Source organism: Budorcas taxicolor, chromosome 6 (genome assembly GCF_023091745.1).
Source record: "Budorcas taxicolor isolate Tak-1 chromosome 6, Takin1.1, whole genome shotgun sequence".
In the NCBI taxonomy this organism is placed as follows: Eukaryota; Metazoa; Chordata; class Mammalia; order Artiodactyla; family Bovidae; genus Budorcas; species Budorcas taxicolor.
Window position 1 is genome coordinate 102,579,918 of NC_068915.1, and position 20,444 is coordinate 102,600,361.

A 20,444-nucleotide genomic window follows, 5' to 3' on the forward strand; every position below is an offset into this window, starting at 1 on the left:
GGAGATGTGACGGGGACACACGACCACGGGGTCTCTGCTCCCTCTGTGAGCCCAGTTTCCAGAAGCTGCAGGCTTGAGTGAGGAATGGAGTGGCCAGGTGAAGGCTCAGGTGAGCTGGAGCCTGGAGACGGCACCTGTGACTCTGGGGCGCCATCCTCTAGGAGGCATGTACACCCCAAATCCGTGGCCAGTGCACGGGGTCCCCAGTGGGTAGAATATGTGAGATGGAAACAGGAGGGGCCTCATGTATCATCACTCCCAGCGACCTCCTTGGGAATTGGAGTCTCACATGCACGACTCTGGACTCCGAAGTTTCAGAGGTTTGGCATCCAAAGGAGGGATGTATCCACCAGGTGACAACCTACTGGTGGCCCTGGTCCTTTTGGACTGCTTGTGCCAAGAGACCAGCAGATGAGGGGAAGGGCCAGCAGTCTAGCGGGGATCACTGATGGAGAACACAGGAAGTAGGTCAGGAGGGCTGAACACAAGGAGGCAGAGAAGGCTCAGATGGTAACAGATGTGTGTGTCTCTGGGGCTTTTCCTGACGGGGAAGGTGAACGGACAGGTGAGTGCTGTGACTCAGGAAGACATGCTGACCAAGGGTCAGGCCCCTCAGGAACGAGGCTCTGGGTATCCCCCCACCAGGTCAGCCATCATTTCCAGCCCAGGTGCTCGCTGGAGGTGAGAGGCAGGGATGGGTGGCAGGGAGGGGATGAGTATCGGATCCAACCTTGAGTGAGCTGCAGCAAGAACAGCTAATGCACAGGCCTGGAGGAAAGGGCAAGAACAGACACGTGTGTGACACGGCGTGATGTCCCCACGTAGGTGAGGCCACGTGGGGCTGGAGCAGCGGGGCTGGCCTGCCTCTCCCTCTTGAAGGACTCTCAGGGCTTCACCACATCTCCTTCCCACGTGGCCTGGTTTGGGCCCCCTCACAGCATGGCAGCCCCAGGTCCACACGTAACCAACGGACCACAGGGGACCAAGGCAAAGTCCACCTTGCCACTTCTGACAGCCTCCGAGTCACACAGGACATCTTATCCACACTCTGTTGGTTACTAGTGAGTCACGTGCTCACAAAGGGAAAAGAAACTAGACCCTGTTCTCAACAGGAGGAAAGTCAAGGTCAAATCATGTCAGATGTGGGCCAAGGAAGGGAGATGGGTCAGAGAGGATGAAGACTTGCTTGGAGACCACGTTCGCCAGTGGTATTTGCTAAATGAGTGGACAAGGTGGCCTGAAGGGAGAATGAGTCTCATCTCTGGCCACAACAGAAAATGTCAGTCGGGCATTTGGATCTCAGGCAGAAGAGCCCACTCCATGGATCCCCGGCCCCAGGGTCAGCGGTACAGAGACAGTTCTAAGCAACACTCTGGCCCCTCCAGTTTGCACCATTGTGATCAGCCATCCTCCAGGAAGGAGTCCCTGAGGTTGTCACCTCCTGTGCTTTCTGTCACTGACCCCCAGCTCCTCTATGGCCATCCCATTTTATGGGTGTGATGCTGAGACCCTGAGAGATGAGGCGTCCTGCCAAGGGCACAACTGGTGATCCAGATCTAATTCTGAAAGTTTTAAGCAGTCTTGTTCCTCCTCTATTTCTACTATCTTAGGTAAGTCAGATACAACTTGGGAAACCCAGCTTTCCTCCTTAAAATGGAGGTAACAATCCCTTTTGCAAGGCCCCCAATGGCAACAACTATCAGGGCGGGATTCTGGTGGTGGCCCTTACCGAGTGTTGAGTTTTGCAGGACAGAGTCTGAATTAAGAGGGGTTGGGGTAGAGAGGGGCTGGGATGCCTCGTGGGAAAGGCTGCCAGAGGTCCAAGGCAGAGGCTTACACGTTGGAGAGAGGGGAACTATGGCCAGAAAGGGAGAATCTGAAGGGGAGGTGGCATCTGGAATCTGGCTTAAAGTTGGAAAGGGAGGGACAGGAAATTGGAGGTGGGGTGGGGTGCTGAAAGGCAGTCAGCCAGTGCCAGCCGCATCACCTGGGCCCCTGCCTCCCACTCCCCCGCCCCCTGTCCCTCCCCCAAGAGGCGGAGAGCTGAGGCTGCCTAGTGTGCCCCATTGCTAAACCAGAGGTCTTTGAAACTGCCCGACCCAGCTCCAGTCCGCAGGCCGCTAGGATGGGGTCAGTGCTCACGCAGTTGCTGTTACTGTGGCTTCTGGGAACCCAGCCTGAAGCCACGATCAGGGTCTTCATGGTACCCCACAGTCACTTGGATGTGGGCTGGCTGCCTACCGTCCAGGTAGGAGCCTGGTGCCGCTCTCCTTGCCACCTCTGAAGCTGTAGCTTCCTTCTTCATTCCGGATCCTGTGCTGGGTGTGCAGCCTGGGGTCGACCCAGAGTATCTGGAATCGGCCTGGATTCAAGTCCTGATCTGCTACAGACAGGCTGAGGAGCAGACTTCGCGCTTGTCACTTCCTGTCTCTCAGCCTCACTTTCCCCATGTGTGCTAGGGAGAACCAAAGGTTGCAAAGGTTAGATGGAGTGTGCACGGCCCTGTGTCAGGCCACGGTCACATTCCTCGTCCAGGGGACCCTCTCTGTGCCCTATGTCCACTTCTGATGGGTGGTAGGGGTCTTCACACCGGCTGTTCCCTCTGCCCCAAAGGCTTTTCTCCCAGAGGCCTGCAAGACCCAGCCTCTCTCTTCCTCCTGGTTGTTCCTTAAAAGTATTTTCTTGGTGAGGTCTTCCTGACATCCCTATCTATTCCCCTATTCCATTTCCCCATTCCTTCCATTGAGAACATTGAGAGCATTTTCTAGGCCCAATATATAGGCACTCTCTTGTCTGGGAGGTCACATCAGTAAACCGAATCTTGGGTAACTTTCTTGTCCCTGTAAATGTTCCAGAAATAGTCTGTGGAGCAGCAAAATCCCAGTGGCCAAGTCAATCTCAAGTGTGAATCTTATTTCCCTGTACGTTTTGCCCAACAAGACGGAGTATGTGGCCCCAGCTAGATTTTTCAACTTTCCTCTTCCTTTTCCTTCCTTCCCCTTAGAGAATATTCTTTATCTTCTAAAACCTTTCTGCCACACACTCCATTCTGAATTCTGCTCAAGGACACTGCTTAGGGAAGTATTAAATAAAGTAGGTGTGTCTCACCTATATTGTCTCCATTAATCAGTTTTTAAACACTTCCCTTTAGTACATTTTACTTACTGGCTTGTTGAATGTCTGTTTTCCCCACTAGAGCTTCAGTTCCATGGGGAAGAGGCTTCATCCATTGAATATGTCTATGGACATATCCTCAAGCTGCCTCATGGATGGGATAGACACTCCATGAAAATTTGTTGAAGGAATGAATGAACGAGGGCAGAAAAAAAAGATAAAAAGACTCTGATTTCTTTAGGTTTCTAGGGCAAGTGGTTGGGTATTATTACTTACCTCCTTGGGCTTTCCAGGCGGTGCTAGTGGTAAAGAACCCGCCTGCCAATACGGGAGACATAAGAGACGTAGGTTCCACCCCTGGGTCAGGAAGATCCCCTGGAGGAGGGCCTGGTAACCCACTCCAGTATTCTTGCCTGGAGAACCCCATGCACAGAGGAGCCTGGTGGCCTACAGTCCATGGGGTCGCAGAGTCAGACACAACTGGAGTGACTGCACGCATGCACGCACCAACCTCCTAGAGCTGTTTTTTGGAAGGAGAAAGTAAATACATGAATAAATGAACAAAATTGCTCTGTGATAGTGGATATAAGAGTGTAGCTCATTTTAAAGAGAGAGGGGCAGCAAGAGCCTTGAGGTTGTGTTGAATCTGGTCCTGGGCCCACTGGGCAGCCTCTGTTGGGAGGGGCACCCAGAGGTGTGTGGAGTGCTGACTTTCTGGGAAGCATGATTGCCACTCCCAGTTTACAGAAGGGGAAACTGAGGCCCAGGGAGGATCAGGGCTGCTCAAGGTCACCAGAAATAGCCTCCAGGCCTGCTGACTCCCTGCCCGGTGCTCTTTGCATTCCTTTACCAGCATCTCTGGGCTCCACAGTGAGCCAGGATGACCCGGATGGGAAGCAGGTGCGGCTCCATCCTGGGGGCTCCCTGCCTGGGGGGAGGCAGGTAGATCCACAGGGACAACCCAGGGGGTCAGCTCCTCTCAGCTCCGTCTCCCAGCACCCGCACCCCCATGATTCCAGCCCAAGGAAGCCCTTCTGAGTCCCTGGACCTCTCCCCTGGGGCCCCTGGGTTTGACTGGTGTGTCCCCCCATGGCAGCCTTGGGGCCACCCAGCATGTCCCTCTGGGAGGCGGCCCCTGCCCCTGGGCCTGGCCGGCGTGTCCCTTTGGGAGGCTACCCCTGACCCTGGGCCTGGCTGGCGTGTCCCTCTGGGAGGCTGCCCCTGCCCCTGGGCCTGGCCGGCGTGTCCCTCTGTCACATACAGTGCCATGATCTGTTTCACAGGCATCTCCCCAGGGGAGCACCTTCCTTCCCATGAAGGAGTGTCTGCCCGTGACCTTCCCCCTGTGCACCGTTTATCATGCATCTGGCACAGAGTGGGCACAGAGGCTCCCTTGTTGGGACAGCAGCGAGAGCAGAGGGCAGGGTCCGGGGCAGATGGTGTGAGTTCCAGGGGCCCCCCGACACTGTGGGTCCCTGGATTTTACTCCTTGGCCTCCGGGATTCCCGATGGAGCTGGTGTGATGGTGTCCCCCTTCCCCGCCCCCTGGTCTAGGAGAGCATGCAGGCTTATGTCACCAAAGTCCACACCTCGGTGGTGGAGGAGCTGACCCGTAATAAGCAGCCCAGGTTCATCATCGTGGAGCAGGAGTTCTCCCGGCTGTGGTGGGATGGCGTCACGTCAGCCAAGCAGAAACTCCAGGTAACGCTGCCCTCCAGGGTGGTCCTCGCCAGGGAGCTGAGAGAGGAGTGGCCTGGGGGTCCCAGTGATGACCCTTCAGGAAGCTCCTGGGGCAGTGCTCTCTGTGGCCAGGGCTTTGCTGTGTAAACCAGGAGGCCCTAAACTCTCTGGGGCTGCTCTCAGAGTTTAGATGAGAGTTGTGGTCAGCCCCATACCCGGGAGATAGGTTTGTGTTTAATCCCGCCTTTCTGGCTACTCATTGCAGCTGTGGCAACCCCGCTGGCGCTCAGCTGGTGTGAATGGGGTCACCTCTGACACTGGGCACTCCAGGGGGGCCCTGTGTCCACACTCTCTTCCTTCATTTACACATCTGTGTGGCCCCCGTGGGGACGGGAGCTGGTGACCCAGCCAGGGGTGCCCCAGTCCCTGTGGTTTCAGGGCTGGCTGCGGATTGTCTTCACTCATCATGGGGAGTGAGAGGCCCCGCTCCACGGAGGGCAGCCTGGGACCAGGGCCTGCTCCCCACCTCCCTGGGTGATCACAGGTGGCCAGTGGCCTCTGTCAGCTGCATCTAGAGTGGGAGTGGCCTCCCTCCTCAGAGAGGCTGTACTTGGAGTAACCACATGATGGAAGCGCCTGGGATGCCTCTTTGGTGCTTGCTTGGTCCCTCCAGGCTTCACCTTTTTCCGCAACAGTCACTGATGGTGACACCCAGAGGCCCAGGGTCTTGCTCAAGGTAGCAAAGCTCAGATGGTGAAACAGGGTGTCCACCAGTTTGCCCCCCTACCCTCAGAGGGGATGGGAACCTGCAGCTTGTGGAGCTGGGTGCCCATTACACGGGCTCTCCCATGTGCCAGGTGCTTGCCAGATTTTGTACACATTATTGAATTGACTCCTTCCAACAGCCAGTATGGTTGGAATACTAACCATGCTGTACAGAGAGGGCAGGCAACGGGCTCATGGTCACACAGCTTATACCAGCCAGGTGGGATTCTGGGTCAGGTATCCTGACTCGAAGCATAATTCTTTAGGGTCTCCAGCGGGCAGTCCTCACTCCTTTTCATGGATACCCCCAAATCAGTTGTCTGTCTCTTACCCCCAGTTAAACACGTGGTCTGGCTATGACCTGGGCAGGCAACTCCATGGTGTAGCCCTGGAAGGCAGTGTTTTTCCCTGCTTCGTTTTGCTGAATCCTCACTGAGTGGGCAGTGACTGGTGGGCAATAGATGCTGTTGACCAAAAAAGACAGTCACGACCTGAAAGTAGAGAGTTACTTTATTTAGCGGGAATGTTTAGGGCTCTGAGCCCAGGAGCCAGCATCTCAGTAGCTCTGAGAAAACTGCTCCAAGGAGGCAGGGGAGAAGTCAGGTTATATACAACTTTGCAACAAAGAAAGCAGGCAGTCTGAACATCAAAGGTCAGGTATCAAGTTAAGGAATTTAGCATTCTTTGCATGGGAAGATGCAAGCCTCTGGGCTCACTGAATTCATTTCTTTCATATGCACCTTAGCTATCTGAGGCCAATCCAGTTTCCCTGTTCACCTGGCTTCTTGTGTTCCCCCAGCTCCTCAGCAGTCACCCTGGAGGCGGGGGCAGCATCGCTGGATCGCAGTTTTGGGAGCTCTCATTCACATTTCAAGGCCAGAAATCGCTGATGGCTGTGGCATTTCTTATTGATTAATATGGAAGGAGACATTTGCATTTCACAGTGCTCATTTAAAACGGTACACAGCAGGTGTTATTCAAAATTCCTCAAGTGAGTGAACTGCTAATACTGCACCTTCAGCAATCCAAGGGCAGTCTATAAACAGTGCGGTGGCCTCACTGCCATAGTCTTTGGCCTTATTTATATTTCCGTACCTCCCTTAATTTATGTATTTTAAAATATTTGTCCTCCAATCGTGACACATGCAATTTGAAGGACATTATACAAAATGTCCCAGGTGGTACAGTGGTAAAGAATCCACCAGCCAATGCAGGAGACGCAAGATCCATGGGTTCAATCCTTGGGTCAGGAAGATCCCCTGGATTGGAAATGGCAACACACTCCAATATTCTTGCCTGGAAAATTCCATGGAAAGAGGAGCCTGGCCGGCTACAGACCTTGGGATCACAAGGAACAGGATATGACTGAGCAGACACACACACACATACAAAATAGCAGCTGATAAGCTTCAAAACTATTAATCCCATGAAAGAAAAAGCAAGGCTCAGGAAGTGTTGTGAATTAAAGGATAATAAAGAGAAATGGCATTAAAAGCAATTCATGATCCTAGATTGACTCTTACACCAAAGAAAGGACATCAGTGGAACAAATGGCAAAAATCAAGTCAAGTCTATGAATTCAATAGCAGCATTATTAATGTTAAATTTCCTGATATGGATAATCATATGAAAAGTGAAAGTGTTAGTCACTCAGTCGAGTCCAACTCTTTGCGACCCTATGGACTGTAGCCCGCCAGGTTCCTCTCTCCATGGAATTCTCCAGGCAAGAATACTGGAGTGGGTTGCCATTCCCTTCTCCAGGGGGTCTTCCCGAGCCAGGAATCACATCTGCATCTCTTGAATCTCTTGCATTGGCAAGGGGATTCTTTTACCACTGCACCACCTGGGAAGCCCAAGTTTCCAGAAGGCTGACATGATTTCAAAAGCAAAATATTAAATACATGTGCTTATATAAGTATATTTGATGAAGCAGCAGCCATGGGCCAGGTGCTGGTCTAAGTACTGGACACAGGGTCCTGCTTTTGCAGAATAAATGAAGGTGAGGAGTTTGAAGGAAGGACCATGAGATGCTATAGGCATGTTCCCTACAAACACAACCAGGCGCAGCTCGGGGGTTGTAACCTGGCTTTTTCTCTCTGCCCACAATGCCAAGGTCCATGAGCTTGTGGGCCAAGGACGCCTGGAGTTTGTCCTTGGAGGCCAGGTCATGCACGATGAGGCCGTGACCCACGTCGATGACCAGATCCTCCAGCTCACAGGTTTGATTACCCCTCCTCAGACCTGGGGTCCCTTGGGTCTCCTGTTAGTCTGGGACTGGGTGTGTGGGCCCTGGTCCTGGGCTTCACCTTCCCCTCTAAACAGGAGACTGTGATCAGTAAACATTGGCTGGTGCCATGTCCGTGCTTGGGCCCTTGAGTGCAGGTGGTAAGAGTGTGATTTTAGACCAGACGGGCTGACTGGCTGTATCCCAGCTCTGTGAATTACCACCTGTGATCCAGAGCAAGCGATGTAACCTCTAGAGGCCTCAGTTTCCTCCTCCATGAATGAGTCTCATAAGGAAGTAAAACCTGCCTTGAAGGGTTGGTATCAAAATTAAACTGGGATAATTCCAGTAGAGCACATTGAGTACAATATGTGGGTCCCTAGTAAATGCTGAGTAAAGATTAGATCCCATCTTTGTCATCACTCCACCCACACCTGCTCCACCAATACCACCTCCAAAATCAATGCCTCCACCTCCAACAGCAGCACCATTACCACCATCATCAGCATCACCTCCAACACTACCGCCTCCAACACCACCACTTCAGCCATCACCAGCACAACCCTAAATACCATGACCTCCTCCATCCCATACCTCCAACACCACCTCCTCAGCCATCACCTCCACCACCATCACTAAAAATAACACCACCTCCTCCATAATCTCAACCATTATATCCTCACCATCACACCACCACCACCTTTACTACAGCCGAAACAATATCAACCACACCACTATCACCATCAGCACCACCAACACCATTTCACCACCCCTTCCACCCTCATCGTCATCACCACCTTCAACACCACAACCACCATCTCCACAACCACCGCGGTCACAACCCCCACCATGAACACCAAGACCTCCGCACCACCACTAGCATCACCACTATCAACACCCCCACTGCCACGAATAACACCAGCACCACCTCCACTGACACTGTCCACCATGCACAGTTGCACTGGGCCACAGTCCTCTCCCACTGCCCAATGCCTCTCACAAGCAACACTTCACCCAGCCCTTCAAGCAGGCATCATGATTTTCAGTCTTGTTTTGCAAAAGAGATGACAAAAAAGGGCAAAATTCAGTGGACCAGCTAAGGTTTTCTCTAGGGCATGGCTGAAGCTCTAACTCCGCCATCACTCCACGAAAGAGGAACCCCAGTTACCCCCTGTGACAAACATTGAAATAGCATTGGATATTGTCTAAAGATCCACTTAGCATTTTCTTCCTTTTTCCCTCTATTCTGGGGTCCCTCCCTCATCTGAGCTTCTACTCTCCTGCTTCTAGACCTCATTCAACCTCAAGATTTGCCACTTGCATCCCAAAGGTGGTCCTGCCAACAGAACCCGTTCTTCTCAGACCCTCAGATCCCTTTCTTTTTTTAAATTTATTTAGTTTTAATTGAAGGATAATTGCTTTACCGTATTGTGTTGGTTTCTGCCACACATCAGCATGAATCGGCCACAGGCATATACATACGTCCCCTCCCTCTCAAATCTCCCTCTCTGAATCTCCCTCTCATACAGCAAATTCCCATCGCTGTCTATTTTGCATATAGCAGTGTATGCTTGCATGCTACTGCCTTTATGTTTGATCATGATGCCTGCCACCGAGTCCTCCTGCGTGCCAGGAGCTGCCTCTGTGCCCCCGTGCATGCTCACACCCTAGGAGGAGGGCTGTCACCCCCCGTGCCTGTGAAGGTGCTGAAGCTGAGAGACTGAACCTCCCCCACCAGGCAGGTCTGCAGGGCCAGCACTGAACCTGGTTCTCTGACTCCAGAGTACGTGACTTTCTCATTTCTCCTGTTAAAGGTCGTTGGGTTTGAAGCCGTAGCAAGGTAAGTGGGAACGGGGTGGAGACCCTTTAGCCGTGCTCATACAGACTCGCCATTCTCCTTGGTGTAGCCTCAGTCTCGTCCCCCGGCCTCCTTCCCATCCGTCTCCTCCTGCTGCCCTGCCCTGCGCCAGAGACATGTCTCTGTGCTTTCAGTCCCAAGTTTTCTATTCTTCCCGCTTGAACGGCTCACCCTGGACTCAGCTGAGCGCTCTCTTGGTCCAGGTGCCTCCACTGGGCCCCAGTACCTTATCACCTCCCCCTCTTGCTCCTGGAACTATAGGTGGTCTCTGGCAGTGCCCGTCATCTGATTCTCCTCTGGGTCCCCAGGACTCAGCACAGGGTCTGGTCTGATAGTGGTGGGAGCGCAGAGGAAGGGGGTGGGTGCTGACCCACCCTCCTTGGGGATGACCCCATGGGGACAGCCCTCAGCTGTGGTCTCAGCCCATCACGCCCACCATGCTGATCTCCCCAGAGCTGACCCTGCAGGCCTGCCCTCCAGCATGGCATCCAGCTTCTTAGCAAATGCAGGTTCTCATCACTGGTGTGGGAAGGAACGTAGAACCCTATGTGGCTCCTCTCCAGGGGACTATGTGAGGCTCTATAATATTCTGAAGACCAGCCAAGCTCCTAGGACTCGTAGAGGATGGACACCGATTTCCTCCCACAATAACCTCCTGGTTCTAAGAACAAGATGTATACCCACTGTGACTTCAGTCTTCAGGGTAGTTCAGGAGATGGGGAGTCTTTATTTATTTATTTATTTTAATTAGAGGCTAACTACAATATTGTAGTGGTTTTTGCCATACATTCACATGAATCAGTCATGGGTGTACATGTGTCCCCCATCCTGAATCCCCCTCCCACCTCCCTGCCCGTCCCATCCCTCAGGGTCATCCCAGTGCACTGGCCCTGAGCGCCCTGTGTCATGCATCAAACCTGGACTGGCGATCTATTTCACACATGATAATACGCATGTTTCAATGCTATTCTCTCAAATCATCGCACTCTCGCTGTCTCCCACAGAGTCCAAAAATCTGTTCTTTACGTCTGTGTCTCTTTTGCTGTCTCATATATAGAGTCATTGTTACCATCTTTCTAAATTCTATATATATGCGTTAATATACTGTACTGGTATTTTTCTTTCTGGCTTACTTCAGTCTGTGTAACAGGCTCCAGTTTCATCCACCTCATTAGAACTGATTCAAATGTATTCTTTTTAATGGCTGAGTAAGACTCCATTGTGTGTATGTACCACAGCTTTCTTATCCATTCGTCTGCTGATGGACATCTAGGTTGCTTCCATGTCCTGGCTATTGTAAACAGTGCTGTGATGAGCATTGGGATACACATGTCTCTTTCAATTCTGGTTTCCTCAGTGTGTTTGCCCAGCAGTGGGATTTCTGGGTCATAAGCCAGTTCTATTTCCAGTTTTTTAAGGAATCTCCACACTGTTCTCCATAGTGGCTGTACTAGTTTGCATTCCCACTAACAGTGTAAGAGGGTTCCCTTTTCTCCGCACCCTCTCCAGCATTTATTGTTTGTAGACTTTTTGATAGCAACCAGTCTGACCGGTGTGAGATGGCACCTCATTGTGGTTTTGAGGGAGTCTTAACCTAATGTGCTTAGCACTCCCCTGAGAAGGAGGGAAGCAGGTTTCTCCAGCTGAGGTGGCGGCCACCTTTCCTATGTCCCCTTGTCCTCTCTGTCACCTCAGTCCCTGAACTCTGGCTCTGCCCACCACATACTGGCCAGGTAGGTCTTGACCTGGTCATTGTGCTGATTAGGACGCATGTTCAGCTGCGTGAAGGTGACTGATTGGCTGTGGCTCAAGCAAGATGGAAGGTTACTTCTCTGGGAAGGGTCAGGGGGCAGTTTATGACTGCAGGTTCTTTTGGGCCACTAGGGGGCGCTGCGTCACAGAGAAATCCAGGCGTCCAAGTTGTTTGTGTCTTTTGCTCTGAATCCCCTAGGGTGTCTCTGCCCTCCTTGCCTACCTGCAGGTGGCTCACCTCACTGAAATGCCATCCTCTCAGGGAAGGGGCAAAGGGGATGGCGGCGGGCTGCAACCTTGTGAAGGTGACCCAGAATTTACCCTCCTCACTTCTGCTCACATCCATTGTTCAGAACCTAGTCACAAGGTCTGTCTTCCTTGGGAAGCTGAGAAATGCAGTCTCCAGCTAGAATTCTATTGTCCTTCCCTAAGCAGGATTATGTGGTTCTGCTACTAAACGGCAGAGAGAAAAATAAATCTTGGGTGATTATTAGCTGTTTCATTCAATATTCACTTGTTCATCGGAATCTCAGGAATGTTTTTTTCTTGGAGTCTAGGGCTGTTGTCTATGGGGTCCCAGAGAGTCAGACATGACTGAAGCAACTCACCATGCATGCATGCATTGGAGAAGGAAATGGCAACCCACTCCAGTGTTCTTGCCTGGAGAATCCCAGGGACGGGGAGCCTGGTGGGCTGCCGTCTATGGGGTCACACACAGTTGGACACGACTGAAGCGACTTAGCAGCAGCAGCAGCAGAAAACCTGTATAACAGTGACTTGAGTGTTTAAGATATTTACTATTTACTTTCAAAGAAGGGGTGGGGGGGAGGTTTAGGACTGATTCTGCAGCCCATTGATGTTTGTTATATTTTCACATCCTCTCCCACACAATCTGGAGAAGGAAATGGCAACCCACTCCAGTATTCTGGCCTGGAGAATTCCATGGACTGTCCATGGGATTGCAATGAGTCGGACACGACTGAGCACCTCTCACTTCACTTCCCACATAATCGGAGAATGGCTGCCGCTTCTCCAGTCATCATAAAGCCATATTTGCACATTCAAGGAATAAAAGGGGTACAAGGGAGGCTTACCTCCTCTTTTTTTTTTTTAATTAAAAAGGTGGACATTCTTGTCCTGAATCCCAAGCAGGTGAAACCCATACATCTTTTTTGATATGACCATAGTCTGTGTCCACTTCTCCATTCCACAGTCTGTGAAAACAAATATCTGACACAACAAAATGATCTTGCCATGACTGATCAGACCAGTGAAACGCCATCCCTTGGCTTTGGGTCGGTGCCCAGTGAGCAAAGAGAGAATTCTGTGAGTGATGAATTCTGGGCCACGGAATCTGCAGCCGTCAGGCCAGCCCTCCTCAGGCTGCCCCTCTGGGGAGAGGGTGTGCCCTCCACAGCTGACTGCCCCGCAGTGTGGTGATATTGACCCACCCTCCCTCAACCTGGACCCTCCGCCCCCAGTCTCCCCTCCCCTCCAGCAGCTCCTTCTCGGTCTCCTCTGTTCCCTGCTCCCCCTGTGCTGCTCCCAGCGGTCCCTGAGGGCTCAGAGCCCCACCCCAAGTCCAACAGCCTGGCTGACCCTCATCACCTCCTCTATGCGCTAGACCCCGAATCTTCCTCTGGTCCTCCCTAGCCTCCCAGCGATCACCTTCCTCCTGGACGGACCTTGTACAGGGATCTGGTTACAGCTCTGTCCCATGACCCTGGAATCGTCTTCAGGGCCACAGCCAGTGTTCCAGCCTGGGCAACTCATCAGTGAAGGGCAGTTTGACGTAACACCAGTGACTTGAGGGCTTCCCTGGTGGCTCAGATGGAATGCAGGAAGACCTGGATTCAATCCAGAATTCAATTCCTGGGTTGGCAAGATCCCTGGAGAAGGGAATGGTTCCCCACTCCGGTACTTGTCTGTAATATGCCATGAACAGAGGAACCTGGAGGGCTACAGTCCATGGGGTCGCAAAGAGTTGGACACAACTGAGCAACTAACACACACACACAGACACACACACACAGAAATTCGAGCTCTTTGAGTCTTCCTTTTCTCACCATAAAATGCAGGCTGTAACTCCCAGGTGATAAATAATGTTTGGGGGAATCCTTGGTAAATGTTAATTAACGGTTTATCAAGTCTGGGAGACTTTCTGCAGTCATCCTGATCTTTGGGTCATTTGTGGTGGCTCATAAATCATGAATAAAGAGAATGTTTAGATGATTGTGGGATCGGACCTCTGTGTCAGTATCTATAGCAGCAAGACCCTCCTTGCCAAATGGAAGGGACTCTAGCCCTGAGAAGTCAAGGGGCTCTGAGTTAGGGGGTGAGGGGCCACCACACTTTTATCAGCAAGGCTGATCTCTTTGCAGAAGGACACGGGTTTCTCTATGAAACGTTTGGGATCCGGCCACAGTTCTCCTGGCAGGTGGACTCATTTGGCGCATCTGCCACGACCCCCACCCTATTTGCCCTGGCGGGCTTCAATGCCCACATCATCTCCCGGATAGACTATGACCTGAAGGAGACCATGCGGAATGATCAGGTGAGCCGTGAGCTGCATCCACTGCTGCTGACTCACCTCTGCTTTTCCCCTCTTTTTCTCACTGCATCTCAGAGCCCCTGCTATTCTCCTGAGCATTTGGGATGCTGGCAGCTACACAGGGCATAGGATGCCCCAGCCCCATCTTTGCCCTGCTGTGCCCTCCAGCATGAATGGTTCTCTCCTCCCGCAGGTCTAGCTCCTGGCTGAGCTGCAGGCCCAGCTCAGATGCCTGTCAGCTCAGACACCTGTGGCTCTGAGTCCCCTTCCCCCTTCAGCTGGGCTGGCACTGCCTTCTTCTTTGAGTCTCCAAAGGGACTGGCACAGACCTGCACTCAGTAAACCATGCTCAATGCAGAGAGGAGGCGGTGGGGGGTTCCTGGTACCTGGGACATAATAACTCATCTGATGGATGGGCAGCGAGCGTGAGTGAATGTAACACTCAACAACCACACAGACAGTGCCTTTGCCATCTACAAAGTGCCAGGCCTGATGGGAGCCACTGCCCTCTGGGTTTCCTTTAATCCTCACAGCAGCCTATGATGTAGTTTCTTATTTACTGAGGCTGAATTAAGAAGGTACTAGAAACTGAGAGCTCCCAACAACAGAAAATGTTGTTCACAGGTCTGGAGGCCAAAACTTCAAGATCAACCCTGGACAGGGCCGTGTGTCTTCTGATGACGCAGGGTCTGGGAAGGGTCAGCTCCAGGCTTCTCTCTGCTTCAGGGAGCCTCAGGCGTCCTTGGCCTGGAGCCAGCCTGTGTCGTCACATCATCTTCCTCAGTGTCTGTCTGGGTCCAATTTCTCCTTTTATCCCTACTCGTAGTAGACAAATGTCCGTCCTCACGATAATTTATTCTCAATAACTTCCCTAAAGGCCTTATTTCCAATTAGGTCACATGAGCAAAAGGGGTTAGGAATTCAGCATATGTTTTTTTGGGGGATACTATTCAACCCAAAACAGGTAGTGCTAAAATTATCCTAGATGGAGAAATTAAGGCCAAAAATGTAAGGACTCCATGCAGGATCACTCCGGTAATAAAGTTTTGGAGAGCAGTGGTAGCATGGAGTTATCAAAGAGGATCTGGGCTCCCAGCAGGCAAGAGAAGTAAGCTTTTTAATGACCCCACTGAGCGCCATGCCTTGCGCTGCACACACTTCCCATAGCAGCTCGATTCTCCTGCAGGTAAGTGTGTGAGCTGGGTGTGAGTCCCAGAGATTCATGTGCAGAAACCAAATCACAGAGGCGTCAGGAACTGTGTATGGATCAGAGGCAGTTCTCCTGGATGCAAGATTTTATCCCTGCTTCATGCTGAGCACTTTCTAAGCATCAGAACTTGAAAATGGACCATGCCCTTAATGAGAGGTGATGAGATCCCTGTGTGGGAGGGATTCAATCAGATTTAAAAAGAGTATGGCTGGCAAGTTCTGACAGCATGTCCTGCCCTGAGGAGGGGTGGGATGAGCATGCAGGCAGGGGCCTTCTGAAGGGCAAATTCCTCCACCCCCTGTGGCTTTGGGAAGTGAGGAGGAATCTAGAGGAGGAGGCAGCGGAGGGAGACGTTGGCCATGAGCCACTGAGAGAGGAGTGGGGTGCAGGCAGCCATGAGACTCAGGCGGGCTCTGGGGAGGGGAGCCCGGCAGCCCTGTTGCCCCTGGGCCCTCACTGTTCCCTCTGGGTTTGCAGGAGATGCAGCTCGTGTGGAGAGGATCCAGGTCCCTGTTGGTGCAGCAGGAAATCTTCACGCACGTCCTGGATGAGAACGGCTACTGCTCGTGAGTTCTTGCCTTGGGCCAGACCCTGTTCCCAGCCCTCTCCCTGAAGCATGTCAGCCCCGACCCTCACGGCCACCCCTGAGGGGACTCACCAAGCACCCATCTTACAGAAAGAACAACTGAGGTCTAGACACCCAGCCAAGGTCCTGCGGTAACAGCTGTGAGGGCAGCAACATTGGGCTCAGGAGGCGGCTCCAAGGATCCAAGTCATGGGAACAGCCCTCCTGTGGGCTGTCTGGTTGGAAGACCTGGGTTCAGTCCCCTTCTGTCCCTTTGAGCCTGTGAAGCTGCAGGCAGGGGGTGAGCCCCTCTTTGAAGAGGGGAGATTGTCTGCAGGATGAAGGGGCAGCTGGGAGAAGAGGCCTGGTGGGAGGAGGGGGACTCACTACCATGCTCTGGGTGCCCTGTAGGGTGACGTGCCCGAGACCCCACAGGGCTGAAATGTGGCGACTCTTGTCCGCAAGGCTCTCATCTGCCCACCACTTGCCTGTCCGTCCAGCTGATGGGAGACAGAGGCCCCGAGCAGGCCTGCCCCCCCAGCAGGGTGTCTCCTCTAACATTCCTGTTTCTCAGGAAAGGGTTTTACTGGAATGAAAAAGCTGTCTTCCCAGATCCACCCTGGGATGGAATGGACCCCAACAAGACTGTACCTGTCACCCTGAGCAATGTCCAACACTATGCTGACACCCTGTCCTACAATGTGAGGAGGCGAGCCCCCTGGTTTTTGACACGATACATGTTCTGACCCTGGGTAAGTCGGGGCCCCAGGCCCTGTTCCCCAACTCTTCCCAAGGACTGCTGTGACAGGTCCACCCTGGACTCTGGTCCACCTCTCACCAGATCAGTCTCCATCCGGGCAGTGGGCCAGGCAGCCGTCCCAGCCCTGGCTCAGGCCTCCTTCCCTGCAGCCCCTGCCCCTCGAGTCCTCACCCACTCTACCAGCTCTTTCCCCTACGCTGGATCACTGCAGACTCTCCCATCTGAAATGTAGCCCCTCACCCAGGTGGGCCTCCTACTTCTACCCAGCCGTCTCCTCCTTTTCCCTTTGCAGGGCTGGGGGCCTAAATCCTGGCTGCTTACTCAGCTGCTGTGAGACTTAAGACCCTCTAAGCCTCAGTTTTCTCATCTGTAAAATGGGGATGATGGCAAGACCTGCTTTATAGGTTCAATTTGAGGTCAAGTGCCAAAAGTATGCCCAAGAGATTGTTATCACAGCTAAACTTTATGGAGCACCTAAGAGGTGCTCAGTTGGTAAAGAATCCTCCTGCAATGCAGGAGACCCTGGTTCAATTCTTGGGTTGGGAAGATCCCCTGGAGAAGGGATAGGCTACCCTACTCCAGTATTCTTGGGCTTCCCTTGTGACTGAGCTGGTAAAGAATCCACCTGCAATGTGGGAGACCTGGGTTCGATCCCTGGGTTGGGAAGATCCCCTGGAGAAGGGAAAGGCTACCCACTCCGGTATTCTGGCCTGGAGAATTCCATGGACAGTATAGTCCATGGGGTCACAAAGAGTTGGACACAACTGAGTGAATTTCAGTTTCACTTTCACTTACTGTGCCCCAAGCACTGTTCTATGGGATACACTTGTCTTATACATTTAATCTGCCCCATTGGGCCTAGGGGGCAGGCAGCATGGTATCCCATTTGCCAATGAGGGAACTGAGAGTCAGAGAGGTTAAGAAATTTTCTCTAAGGCCACACAGCTACTTAGCAGGGCAGTTGGGAAAGTGAAATTTGTGTTCAGACTCAATCAGGTAAGTCCCACAGCCTGCTTTTTAGCACTTGACTACCATTTTAAATGTTATTTACTTTCTTTGCTATTTTTACTTACTACATTTTTATATAGGTGTATATATTAGTAAAAATTTTTAACAAACAAAACTCTATACATTAGGTCTATAGGCCAATTGGTATGACAAAGTCAAAATATATAAATACATATTACTTTCTCTGCAGCTTGAAGCATAACTGAAAATATCTGTAGGAAGTAAAGAAACAGAATAATGAAATATCCATGCAGAGATATCAGAGTGGGTTGCCATTCCCTTCTCCAGGGGATCTTCCTGACCCAGGGATCGAACCCAGGTCTCCTGCATTGCAGGCAGATTGTTTGAGCACCAGGGTAGCCATCCTGAGAACCGATAAACTCTGATGGTCTCGTCACACTGGCCACTTCTAGGACTAATTTTGCCTGGGCTCGCCTGTCAAAGCTTAAAGAGAACTTTCTTTGCTCCTATTTCCTTGTGCCCATTAGAGTTGGACAGAGGTCTCCTCTGCAAAACTTCTGTGAGCCAGGAGCTGCAAACTTTAATGTATGGAATCAGAGATGATAGATATTAGATTGAGTCTAAGATTTGAGATATACATGCAATGCATTTGAACAACTGTATGCATTGCATAATTTCATCTCAAAGTAAGACTTTGCCTCCTGTGGGCCCTGCCTCTTACATACAGTCTCACTATAATTATATTTTATGTCAAACTTCAACAATGATAATTTAGAATACTGTGACTCTTAGGGGGAATTTTTTTATACTGCTGCTTTCTCTTAAGCATCTGCCTATAATGCGGGAGACCCAGGTTCGATCCCTGGGTCTGGGAGATCCCCTGGAGAAGGAAATGGCAACCCACTCCAGTACTCTTGCCTGGAAAATCCCATGGATGGAGGAGCATGGTAAGCTACAGTCCACAGGGTCGCAAAGAGTCAGACATGACTGAGCCACTTCACTTTCTTTCTTTCCTTTTTTCTTTTTTTACTGATATAATTAACATATAACATAATTTTAGTTCCAAATGTACGTCCTAATGATTCCACACATGTGAATATTGAAAAATGACTGCGATAGATCTAGTTAACATCTGTCACCACACATAAATATAAAAGATTTCCTTGTAATGAAAAGGTTAATATCTACTCTTTTAGCAACTTAAAAATAGAACACAGCATTATTAGCGACAGTCACCATGCTATACACTTATCCCCATGACTCATTTATTTTGCTTCTGGAAGTTTGTACCTTTTGACCCCCATCATGCATTTCACTCACTCTCCAGTCTTTACTCCTGGCATTCACCAGTTTTTCTCGTATATGAGCTTATTTTTCATGTTATTTTTTTAAAATTCACACATAAATGACATCATGTGGCATTCATCTTCCTCTATTTGAGTTCTTTCACTTAGCATAATGCCCTCAAGTTCCAATCCATGTTGTTGCAAATGGCAGGATTTCCTTGTGTGTGTGTGTGTGTGTGTGTGTGTGTGTGTGTGTGTGTGTGTGTTTAATGGCTGAATAACAATTCATTCTGCATATATATCACATTTTCTTTATCTGTTCCTCTCTTTATGGACACTTAGAAGTAAAGTCAGGTGAAGTGTAAGTGACTCAGTCATGTCCGACTCTTTACAACCCCAAGGATTATTCAGTCTTTGGAATTCTCCAGGCCAGAATACTAGAGTAGGTAGCCTTTCCCTTCTCCAGGGGATCTTCCCAACCCAGGGATCAAACCCAGGTCTCCCACGTTGCAGGTGGATTCTTTACCAGCTGAGACAAGGGAAGCCCAGGAACACTGGAGTGGGTAGCCTATCCCTTCTCCAGGGGATCTTCCCAACCCAGGAATCGAACCGGGGTCTCCTGCACTGCAGGGGATTCTTTACCAACTGAGCTATCAGGGAAGCCCTGTTGGTCACTTAGGTGACTTCATATCTTGGCTATTTTAAATAATGTTGCAATGAACATGACGGTGCAGACATCTTTAGTAATTTTGCTTTCTTCGGATAAGTATCCAGATGCTATCATATGTAGCTCTCCTTTTAATTTTTTGAGGAACTGCCAGTCTGTTTTTCGCAGTGGCTTCACCCCACCAGTTGATACTCCCACCAACAGTGCAAGAGGGTTCCCCTTTCTCCTCATCCTCACCAATACTTGTTGTTTCTTCTATGTGACAGGAAACCCATTGTGATAGGTGTGAGGTGTATCTCCTCGTGCTTTTGATCTGCATGTCCCTGACTATCAGTGATGTTGAGCATTTTTCCATGTGTCTTTTGGCCATCTGTATGTCTCTTTTGGGAAAATGTCTATTCAGGTCTTTGGTTCAATTTTTAACCAGTTATTTGTTACTGAGTTGTATGAGTTCCTTATATAATTGGGGTATTAATCCTTTATCTGATATATAATTTGCAAATATTTCCCCCTGTTTGGTAGGTTGTCCTTTCATTTTCTTAAAGTTTCCCATCCTGCACAAAAACTCTTTAGTTTGATGTCATTCCACTTATTTATTATTTCTTCTGTTGCCCTTGCTTTTGGTGTCAAACACAAAACAGAAGTATCATCAAAATGAAACCCAGCAGGACCCTTCTCAGGGACAGACTCCCACACCCTTCCTGTCCCTCACCTCTTGTTTGTAGAAAAGCTTTAGCTTCCTAGATCTTCCCTGAGTTCCCAAGAGCAAATTCAAAGAAAAGAGAAAATGAAGAGACAAAGCAATGCAGTAACAAAAGGAAATAAGACTAGCTTAGGACCGGCAGATCCCCCAGGGACTATGAGCACTAGCGAGAGCCACGTACTTGAGTTGTTTTGCAGGCCCAAAAACCCACACTAGGTGAAGGAAGTTGACTGTGTGCCGACCACCAGTGTGTAGACCTCAGGTTAACTGGAGCCAGAAATACCCTAACACCACCAGCCAAGGAAAAGAAATTCCACGAGCGAATAACACATGCTGCCAC

At 50.7% G+C, this 20,444-nt stretch overlaps 1 pseudogene; it reads left to right on the top strand.

Moving 5' to 3' along the window:
- Positions 1-2,194: 2,194 nt before the first annotated feature.
- LOC128049648 (epididymis-specific alpha-mannosidase-like) overlaps positions 2,195-20,444 on the top strand; it is a 43,469-nt pseudogene continuing 25,219 nt past the window's right edge.